Source organism: Moschus berezovskii, chromosome 1, assembly GCF_049115385.1.
Source record: "Moschus berezovskii isolate FMDL1 chromosome 1, NW_MosBer_1.0, whole genome shotgun sequence".
NCBI lineage: Eukaryota > Metazoa > Chordata > Mammalia > Artiodactyla > Moschidae > Moschus > Moschus berezovskii.
The window spans coordinates 67,247,081-67,258,366 of record NC_142460.1 but is presented as its reverse complement, the minus strand read 5'-3'; the positions used below and the strand labels follow the sequence as shown (position 1 = coordinate 67,258,366).

General features: G+C 42.6%; 1 pseudogene; it reads right to left on the bottom strand.

Moving 5' to 3' along the window:
* Positions 1 to 9,716: 9,716 nt before the first annotated feature.
* On the bottom strand, positions 9,717 to 10,308 carry LOC129551380 (ferritin light chain pseudogene; annotated as a pseudogene).
* Positions 10,309 to 11,286: the final 978 nt, after the last annotated feature.

Genomic DNA, 11,286 nt, shown 5'->3' with positions numbered 1-11,286 from the left:
GAGGAGAGTAAAAAAATTGGCTTAAAACTCAACATTCAGAAAACTAAGTTCATGCCATCTGGTCAATCACTTCATGGCAAATAAATGGGGAAACAATGGAAATAGTGACAGAATTTTCTGGGGAGTAGGGGCTCCAAAATCACTGCAGATGGTGACTGCAGCCATGAAATTAAAAGATGCTTGCTCCTTGGGAGAAAAGCCATGATCCACCTAGACAGCATATTAAAAAGCAGACACATTACTTTGCCAACAAAGGTCCATCTAGTCAAGGCTATGGTTTTTCCAGAAGTCATGTATGGATGTGAGAGTTGGACTGTGAAGAAAGCTGATCACCGAAGAATTGATGCTTCTGAACTGTGGTGTTGTAAAAGACTCTTGAGAGTCCCTTGGACTGCAAGGAAATCCAACCAGTCCATCCTAAAGATCAGTCCTGAGTGTTCATCAGAAGGACTGATGTTGAAGCCAAAACTCCAATACTTTGGCCACCTGATGCAAAGAACTGACTCATTTGATAAGACCCTGATGCTGTGAAAGATTGAAGGCAGGGAGAGAGGGGAGGACAGAGGATGAGATGGTTGGATGGCATCACCGAATCGATGGACATTAGTTTGAGTAAACTCCGGGAGTTGGTAATGGACAGGGAAGCCCGGCGTGCTGTATTCTGTGGGGTCACAAAGAGTTGGACACGACTGAGTGATTGAACTGAACTAAAGATCTTGCAACAATCTTAGACCTCAGGCCAATATTTTCTACCAGTGTTCGAAGGAATGAGATTCATGCATTCTGTCTGTGATAAAACCTGTCATGTTACGTAATGACAGATAAGCTTCCCCCTTAGCTTCTGCACAGTCAGTCTGATAAACAAAGCAAGGATACTTTTCTGCACTCCTCTACCTCCATCTAGTGGATTAAGAGTCAACTGCAGCTCAGCCTCCCGTAGTCTGCAATCCGCGCAGTCTTTTTCCCAAGTCTGTAACTGCAAATCTGTTCAGGCTTTTGTGGCTGGAAAACACCTCTACCTCTCATGGGATAGAGTATCCACAGAACTATGGAAAAACCAATACCTTGATGTATCTTTAGAAGCCTAGGGCTAGAGCTACACACTCTGAAGTTGTTGATTTAGCAATGAGTGATGCTTCTGTGTTTACAGTATTTCCTATTGAAAACTCTTCCTTTAGAATATTTTGTTCTTGCCAAAAATTTCTGCTGCAGTTCAGCACACAAAAAATGGCGTGCAAAGAACTGACAGAAGAAACAGAAGCTGCTGCTGACAAATAAATGTGCTCTCTGGGACCTCGGAGAAGGCAATGGCAAGCCACTCCAGTACTCTTGCCTAGAAAATCCCATGGATAGAGAAGCCTGGTGGGCTGCAGTCCGTGGGGTCGCTAAGGGTCGGACACGACTGAGCGACTTCACTTTCACTTTTCACTTTCCCACACTGGAGAAGGAAATGGCAACCCACTCCAGTGTTCTTGCCTGGAGAATCCCAAGGACGGGGGAGCCTGGTGGGCTGCCGTCTGTGGGGTCACACAGAGTCGGACACGACTGAAGTGACTTAGCCGCAGCAGCAGCTGGGACCTAACTTGCATAGAAGTCAAGCAGAGATGATGTAACAGAGAATCTAAGAATTTTTGAGCTGAGGAACTCTTAATGACCATCTGATAAAGATGGAAAATAGCGCAGAGCAAAGCAAAAACAGGAGATAGGGCCAATGAATTTATTTCAGGCCAGCATCACCAGTGCAGATTCTATGAGCTGCTCTGAGTTTCTCTTCTCTCTCTCAAGGTCCTTCCACCTGCACATCCAACCCATTCCTCCTTCTCAAGATTTACTATGGATTTTTTATTGGCAAAAAGTTAAACTTTTCCTCTGACAAAATGATTAAAGCATAGAATCACAGAATGTTAACATATTTTTGCAGATTATTTCACTTCTCTCCTATGTATAGGATCCACGCGCTTTGAGTAACTTGGCTACTGTCATAAACCAGTTATTTTCAGAACCAGTGGACAACAACTCTAATGCAAGTAAGCAACACTGAGAAAGAAAGGGTCATCGCAGGGTGAAGATAGCCATATGTAGCAGTCCATATGGACTGCAAGATAAGAAATAGTGTTTTGACTAAAGGAGGTGGGGGGAATCTTTGAAAGGCTTTTCTTTCCTCACTTTCTTTTTCAGATGTCTGTTCCTGCCCTGGAGAAATGCCTTCAGGGACCTGGTGGGTCACAGAAATGTCTGGAACCCTATATATGTGGTATCCTACACAGTGCTGGTATTATCGCTGGGAAGCCTATAGACAGTTTGCCCATTTGAAGACATGAAACTTTAAAATTGTGAACCCTATGCTACCCAAGAATACTACTCAGCTTGGTGACAACCCAGTCATAACCTGTAATTTATGGCATCACCAAGGAAGAGTTCCAGAGTCAGGCTTTCAGAACTATTATCAATGAGTCATTTCCAATAAAGGAAACTGAGTTCTACTACAGCTGTCCTCTTTAAGTCATATTGAAGAAGAACAATAAAAAAAAAAAAAAAGAGGAGGAAAGCAATACATATGGAGCCAAATACAATAGTACATTTTTTAAGTGTCTCTCTCAGGTAGACCAAGCCCATGGCTGAGTAGAAACTGTAAAACTGGGTAGACTTGAATATAGTGATCATTCCATTCAGCACACACTTTATATGCCATCTGCTAGAATTGTGTGATTGATTGCCACAGGACATAATCATTTTAAATACAGTTAATTTGATGACCAGTGATGAAGGTTTTATCTATGCAAACTAAGAGCCTGGCAATGAGATGAAGAAAGTAACCAAGTTTCCAAAATCAGAATACAAAATGCATAATTCAGGAGACTGGAGAGAGAAGCCCATCACCTGGGAAATGCTGGACTGAGAAACACAGCGTTTTGAGGATTGGTGATGCCCACTATTAGTGATGGTAATCTCACTTCCGGAAACAGATCTTGGACTACACTGAATTCATCTCTTCTTTTATGTGCATAATATACTGTTAGAAATTTTATTTATCGATTAAATGAAGGTACAAATAGGGAATATTGCTGAGCATCTATTGAGTACCATGCAGCCTGCTAGATACATCATCCATCCTCTAGTTTAACCCTCACAACCATTTACAAGAAGGAAGTCAAGATGATAGGATCAAGATCACACAGCTGGTAAGAGATTGTGGCAGGTGAATAATGGTTCCAAAAGATGCCCATGCCCTAATCCCAAAAACCTGGGAGGGTAATATGGCAAAAGGGACATTGTAGGTATGATTAAATTAAGAATCTTGAGTTGGGAAGACTATCCTAGATTATCTAGGTGTCCTCTAAATGCAATCACATGTGTCTTTATAAGAGGGAAATTTGGCTACTAAAGGGAAGGTGATATGACCAACCATGGAAACAGAGGCTGGGGTGCTATATAGGCAGGAACCAGGGGATGCCAACAGCCCCAAGAAGTAAAGAGTTGAGAAGCAAATTCTCCCTTGAAGCTTCCAGAAGGAGCCAGCCCTGCTCATACCTTGCTGTTCCTTGAGACTCACCTTGGAATTCTAACCTCCAGAGATACAGAATATATTTGTATTGATTCATCCATTCAGTTTGCGGTGATGTGTTACAGCAGCAGTAGAAATTAATACAGAGATGAGCCAGAATTCTACCCAGGTCTGCTCAAACTTGAAACCTGCATTCTTTTTCCCTACTTTACACTGCCTGCAATTTTACTGAAGCCTGGGACTAAGTACACAAAGACTCATCAGTTCAGTTCAGTTCAGTTCAGTCGCTCAGTCGTGTCCGACTCTCCGCGACCCCATGAATCACAGCACGCCAGGCCTCCCTGTCCATCACCAACTCCCGGAGTTCACTCAAACTCAATATCTTGTCCCAATTTGAACATTCCCAAAATCTGGAATTGAGTATTGAATCAAATGACCAAATGTTCCTCTAATTAAATCATCACAACTATTCCATGTATTGATTATTGTCATGATAGTTCTAAAGAGTAGATTCCTAGAAAAAAAAAAAAAAACAGAAATTCACCATTAGGAATAGGTTTCCTGATGGTGCAGTGGTTAAGAATCTGCTTTGCAATGCAGGGGACACGGGTTTGATCCCTGGTCGGGGACTAAGATCTCATATGCCGCTGAACAACTTAAGCTGATGCGGGCCACAACTAGAGAGTTTATTCACTGCAGTGAAAGATCCCACTTGAGGCAATGAGGACCTAGAGTGCCACAACTAAGAACAGAGGCAGCCAAATATATATATATATATATATATATATATATATATCCGTTCCATCGCTCAGTCGTGTCCGACTCTATGCGACCCCGTGGACTGTAGCCTACCAGGCTTCTCCGTCCATGGCAAGAATACTGGAGTGGGTTACCGTTTCCTTCTCCAGGGGATCTTCCCGACCCAGGGATCGAACCCGGGTCTCCCGCATTGGAGGCAGACGCTTTAACCTCTGAGCCACCAGGGAAGCCCATATATATATATATATATATATATATTTTTTTTTTTTTTTTTTAAATGTTTCTCACTCATTATCAGAGAAATGCAAATCAAAACCACAGTGAGGTACTATCTCATGCTGCTCAGAATGGCTGCTATCAAAAAGTCTACAAACAATAAATGCTGGAGAGGGTGTGGAGAAAAAGGAACCCTCTTACACTGTTGGTGGGAATGAAAACTAGTACAGCCACTATGGAGAATAGTGTGGAGATTCCTTAAAAAACTGGAAATAGAACCGCCATACGACACAGCAATCCCACTGCTAGGCGTACACACTGAGGAAACCAGAAGTGAAAGAGACACGTGTACCCCAGTGTTCATCGCAGCACTGTTTATAATAGCCAGGACATGGAAGCAACCTAGATGTCCATCTGCAGACGAATGGATAAGAAAGCTGTGGTACGTGTACACAAGGAAATATTACTCAGCCATTAAAAAGAATACATTTGAATCAGTTCTAATGAGGTGGGTGAAACTGGAGCCTATTATACAGGGTGAAGTAAGTCAGAAAGAAAAACACCAACATAGTATACTAATGCATACATATGGAATTCAGAAAGATGGTAACAATGACCCTATATGTGAGACAGTAAAAGAGATACAGATGTATAGAACAGTCTTTTGGACTCTAGGAGAAGGTCAGGGTGGGAGGATTTGAGAGAATAGCATTGAAACATGTATGTTATCACATGTGAAACAGATCGCCAGTCCAGGTTCAATGCATGAGACAGGGTGCTCAGGGCTGGTGCACTGGGATGACCCTGAGGGATGGGGTGGGGAGGGAGGAGGGAGGGGGGTTCAGAATGGGGGACACATGTATACCCATGGCTGATTCATGTCAATGTATGGCAAAAACCACTACAATATTGTAAAGTAATTTGCCTCCAATTAAAATAAATAAATTAATTTAAAATAAAAACAAATACCATTAGAATCAATGTATCAAACATAAAAAAAAGAATGTTTCAACTGAAGTCAGTAATTTTGAATGAGTTTCCACATGCTTTCAACTAAAATATTCATATATTGAGCTGAAAGTGCCTTGATTTTGACTCACAGTATTAAGAAAGCCATTAAGTTTACATATCTCAGCTTATCCTCATCAACATTTAAATATATTTTCACATTGATTTTTCTTTGTTGACAGTGTCATATTTGCATGGAAATATAAAAGCCCGGATTCTATCATTAGTGTCTTTACCATCAGTTAGCTCTTCAACCTTTCAGTCAAATCAGCATTTCTACACCTCAGTCTTCTCACCTGCAGAATGGAGCAGTGGGTGGGACGCTTGCCAAGCTGATCATCTCTAAGGTTTCTTCCAGTTTTAAAATAAAACACGGCAGGATTCCCACAGCAAAGCTTTCAGGTATATTTCAAGTGTGCTCATTATTACCAAATGCCACTAGAGGTCAGATTAAGTTTGGTAATTCCATCTAATCTGGCATACACATTGAGCAAATGCAGAAGCTTACCTTATAATGATGCCCTGCCAGCACGCCTGAACCCAGATCCTTCTGAGCTAATGAATGTTGATCCCAGTGTTATAAAGTAAAATGGGAAAATCTGTGAAAACAAAATCGCATTCGTTAGTCTGTAATTTGCAATTGCCTGGTACCAGAATGCTTATCTTTCTTTGCATGCCTGAATGTCATTAATTGAATGTGTCACCTGAAGCCCAGGGCTTAGTGCTTGCTCATGTTACTGTGCTAATCAATCAGTTGCAAGGAAGTGGGGCTGCAAGACTAAAAATGTTTCCTCTTTGTGCGTATTGGTGTGACTGTGTTAAGAATACGTGACTGCCTGTGTATGTGGCACTTGACCCATCGTCTGTATTCCTATTGAAGTGTAAAGGAATGAGTGGGAAAAAATGAGTAACAGTGAATACACATTATCCTTGGATAGCTGCCTTGTGAAGCTACCAATCAGGACCAGTTCTAGGCACAACTGTGGTGTCTGTAAACTCAGATATTTTGTAGCTACCATTCCCCTGTCCCTTCATCACTCCTACTCTCTGTCTCCTCTCAGAAGAGATCGAAAATCTCAAATTCAGTAAGATATATGAATCTGATGATGAAATTTTGCTCTCCTGTGCACATTTGCATTTTGCCAAAGAACAAGACTTTTTATTGGTAGAATTCCAAAAATTGTAATCATCCAGAAGCGTAATAACTGGGGGAACAGGGTGATTGACAGCAACTTCAAAATCATCCCATGGAACTGACATCATAGGCCAATGACAAAGGCTGGCCTTGCCTCCCCAATAATGCTGCAGCCTGAATAGGTAAGGAATTCTTCTTCTTTTTTAACAGCACTTATTGAGCATTTACTGCATATGAGGCTTTGTGTGAGGACCCAAGATCAGGTTCCTGCACATAAGAAACACACTGAGTTCCTGATCCCAAGCACTCTGGGTTCGCTTCCCTACTGCATGGGATCACTGTTTGAGGATTTGATTTCTTCCTGTACAAGGTACCAAAACACAGCTGGAGCCTCAGCACCATCTCCAGGGCAAGGACCTGCAGAATGGGGACCATCATCCTTTTTCCTATACCATCTCTGCTGCTGCTGCTGCTAAGTCACTTCAGTCGTGTCCGACTCTGTGTGACCCCATAGACGGAAGCCCACCAGGCTCCCCCATCCCTGGGATTCTCCAGGCAAGAACGCTGGAGTGGGTTGTCATTTCCTTCTCCAATGTGTGAAAGTGAAAGTGAAGTCGCTCAGTCATGTCCAACTCTTAGTGACCCCATGGACTGCAGCCCACCAGGCTCCTCTATTCGACAATAAATGACAGGGACAGAGGTGGGAGGTTCTGAGAGTCGCACTGAGGGATGGAAGTACAGGGTCCTGAACTGAAAATGGGGGTTTCAGACTATTCATTATTTCTAGATAGCTCTGTGATATGAAGATAAGACAGAATTTCCTAGTGGCCATAATTTAATAACACTGCTGCTGCTGCTGCTAAGTCACTTCAGTCGTGTCCTAGAGGCAAACAAATCTTAAAGGCTTAGGGACCTCAAAACTCCTAAGATGCTGATGCACTAACACTTGGGATCACAGCCTTAACAATCTTGTCTCCAGATTCTTCTATGAGAAATCAACATCATGGTTGCATCTGCCTTAAATCTGCCACAACCAGTGCACAGAAAAATTCTCTTTGACATTTATTGTCTCAGAAACAGAAATGTCACTTTATATTTACCTAGTAATTTACAGATTGACTCGGAAAATCCCTTTGTCCCATAAGGTACAATGTTCTCACATCTCACAGATTTATAGAGCTGGTAGAACCCAGTGGCTCAGCAGTAAAGAATCCACCTACAATGCAGAAAATGAGGGTTTGATCCCTCAGTTGGGAAGATCTCCTGGAGAAGGAAATGGCAACCCACTCCAGTATTATTGTTTGGGAAATCCCATGGACTGAGGAGCATGGTGAGCTATAGTCCACAGGGTCCCAAAGGAATTGGACACGACTTGGCAACTAAACACACACAAAAATTGTCTACATCACCTTTTCCTCACACTAACATTCAGAAAACAAAGATCATGGCATCTGGTCCCATCACTTCATGGGAAATAGATGGAAAAACAGTGGAAACAGTGTCAGACTTTATTCTTTTGGGCTCCAAAATCACTGCAGATGCTGATTGCAGCCATGAAATTAAAAGACGCTTACTCCTTGGAAGGAAAGTTATGACCAACTTTGATAATATATTAAAAAGCAGAGACATTACTTTGCCAACCAAGGTCCGTCTAGTCAAGGCTTTGGTTTTTCCCGTGGTCACGTATGGATGTGAGAGCTGGACTGTGAAGAAAGCTGATCGCCGAAGAATTGATGCTTTTGAACTGTGGTGTTGGAGAAGACTCTTGAGAGAGTCCCTTGTACCGCAAGGAGATCCAACCAGTCCATTCTGAGGGAGATCGATCCTGGGTGTTCATTGGAAGGACTGATGCTAAAGCTGAAACTCCAATACTTTGGCCACCTCATGCGACAAGTTGACTCACTGGAAAAGACTCTGATGCTGGGAAAGGTTGGGGGTGGGAGGAGAAGGGGACAACCGAGAATGAGATGGCTGGATTGCATCACCGACTCTGTGGACATGAGTTTGAGTGAACTCTGGGAGTTGGTGATGGACAGGGAGGCCTGGCGTGCTGTGATTCATGGGGTCGCGGAGAGTCGGACACGACTGAGCGACTGAACTGAACTGAACTGAACTGAACCCACTTACAGTGCTGGATGAAATGCCTAGCACTTCCTGACCAACACCCCTTACCCCAACCAACCAAAACCATCTTTCATAAGCACCATATTTCAGATGGTTAAGTTGAGACTCAGGTATGTTAAGTGACTCTCTCAGCAGTAGAAATGATGCAAGTGAAGGATCAGGGTCTCAGAATAACTGAGGGACTTTTCATTCTCATTTCATAAAACATCCCTGCAGCACCCAACACTATTGACCCCTTTTGCTTTCCTGAACCATCTCTCTCAGGGTTTCCTCTGCACACACCCTTGATTTTTCTGCACAGACCTTCTCATCCTCTTTAAGGAGTTAGAATTGGCCAATCTTAGTTCTGAGCTCTCTTATGCTACAGTCTTACCTTGTTTTGTCTCTTATTCTCATGGTTTTAAATATTATGTCTGCCACATATATTCCCAAATTTCTATATCTCAGTCATGCCTCCTTTATGAGTTCTGGGTTTATTCATCCAAATGTCAACTTGTTATTTCCATCTTGATATTTCCACACATCTTAAACTGAAGTCTTCATTTTCTCACTCTTACCACCTCTACATTTCTCATGTCAGCATACAACACCCTCACTCACCCAAAAAAATTTTACCTTCAAACTCTCTCTCTTTTCTCCCACATTAAACCAGTCAAACAGAAAGTACTGCAGCATCTACTCCCAAAATGTATCCTCAACATATTACTTTAATCTCAAAAATAAAAATGAAGTTATAAAACAATAGCAGAATTTTGAACACTAAATATTTAATAATATTTTAAAGTATCATTAATTTTATTTATTTATTATTATTACTTTTGCTGCAAAAAGCTTTATTGTTTCCATTTGGTCCAAGGCTTGAGAGAGGGCTCCAGGGTGTTGAAAAGCTGCCTAGTGGCTGCAGAGAAGGGCTTCATGCAGCCCTGATGTTAGGTGGGTTCTTCAAAGGCCACTGGTCTCCAGAAGCTCCTAGCCATGCTTGAGGGTGAGCCTGTCGAAGAGATACTCGCCCAGCCCAGCCTGGGGCCCAGCCAGCCTGCGGAGGGTGGTCAGGTGGTCACCCATCTTCTTGATGAGTTTCACTTCCTCAGCTAGGAAGTGGTTCGCCAGGAAGTCACAGATGTGGGGGTCTCCGCGGGCAGAAGCCAGACCATGCAGCTCCAACAGGGCTTGATTCAGGTTCTTCTCTACGAGAAGGGCGGCTTCCATAGCGTCCTGGGTTTTACCCCACTCATCTTGAGATGGCTTCTGCGCGTCCAGGAAGAGGGCGCAGCCGCCACGCTGGTTTTGCAGGTTCAAGAGACTGTCCTCGCCCTCCCGCTTCTCCTTGGCCAATTCGCAAAAAAAGTGACCCACACCATCCAGGGCCACATCGTCACGGTCCAAATAGAAGCTGAGAGAGAGGTTGGTGTAGGAGGCCCGCAGTTGCATGTTAACCAGGCGGTTGACAGCGGCCTCCACCTCGGTAGAATAATTCTGATGAGTCTGGGAGCTCATGATTGGTCGGTAATAAGGAGTTAAAAAATGGTGGCTGGTCCCAGTGATCTCGGACAGTTGAATGGCTGACTCGGGAGGCTGCGACTGGAAAAAAGGTTGGAGGGTAGTTGGAGGCTGGAGCAAGGGGTGTCCCTGGGTCTGTTTCGTCCAAGCACTGTTGAAGCAAGAGACAAATCCGCCGGGCCACCGAGCGCACTTCCAAAGCATCATTAATTTTAATGTGTTCAACATTATAATCACTTTTGGAAGTACATACCAAAATATACACAGGTAAAAGGATACATTGTCTGAGAACTGATTTACAGTAATCTGAGGTGAGGTGAGTAGGAAGATATATATAGGGGAAATAAGATATACCATGCAGTGATAATTACTAAAACTAGGTGAAAGGCATATCAGATTCATTATACTCTTTTATTTTTTATTTATTTGCAAAATTACATAATAAAGTAATGGAAAAAATTTTGAATGGCTTGCCTCAAATTTTCCAGGCTAGAATACTGGAGTGGGTTGCCAGTGCTTCCCAACCCAGGGATCAAACCCACATCTTTTGCATCTCCTGAATTGGCAGGCAGATTCTTTACTGCTGTGCCACCTGGGAAGCGCATGTGCCTCAAGTAATTTAAGGCAATAAGACAATGTCAGACTTTTTAGTTTTATTCCAAGTAAGTTGTCACTGATTTAACCTAACAAGAATTTGCCCCAAATTATTCAAATTATTAAGAAGAGTCTGTAAAATATACATTTATATTCACCATCGTTAAGATTTACCTTGCCATAAGTAGATACTGTACCATGAAATATTAATGACAGTTTGAAAGCCATCATAATTACTAAGACACACACTAATCATGTGGAATATGACAAATGTCAAAGTTTTTTTAGTAGTGGTTCAAAATGCCATGCAATACTTAACCCAGGCCTTTATAATCCAACCAGTCCATTCTAAAGGAGATCAATCCTGGGTGTTCATTGGAAGGACTGATGCTAAAGCTGAAACTCCAATACTTTGGCCACCTCATGCGACAAGTTGAATCACTGG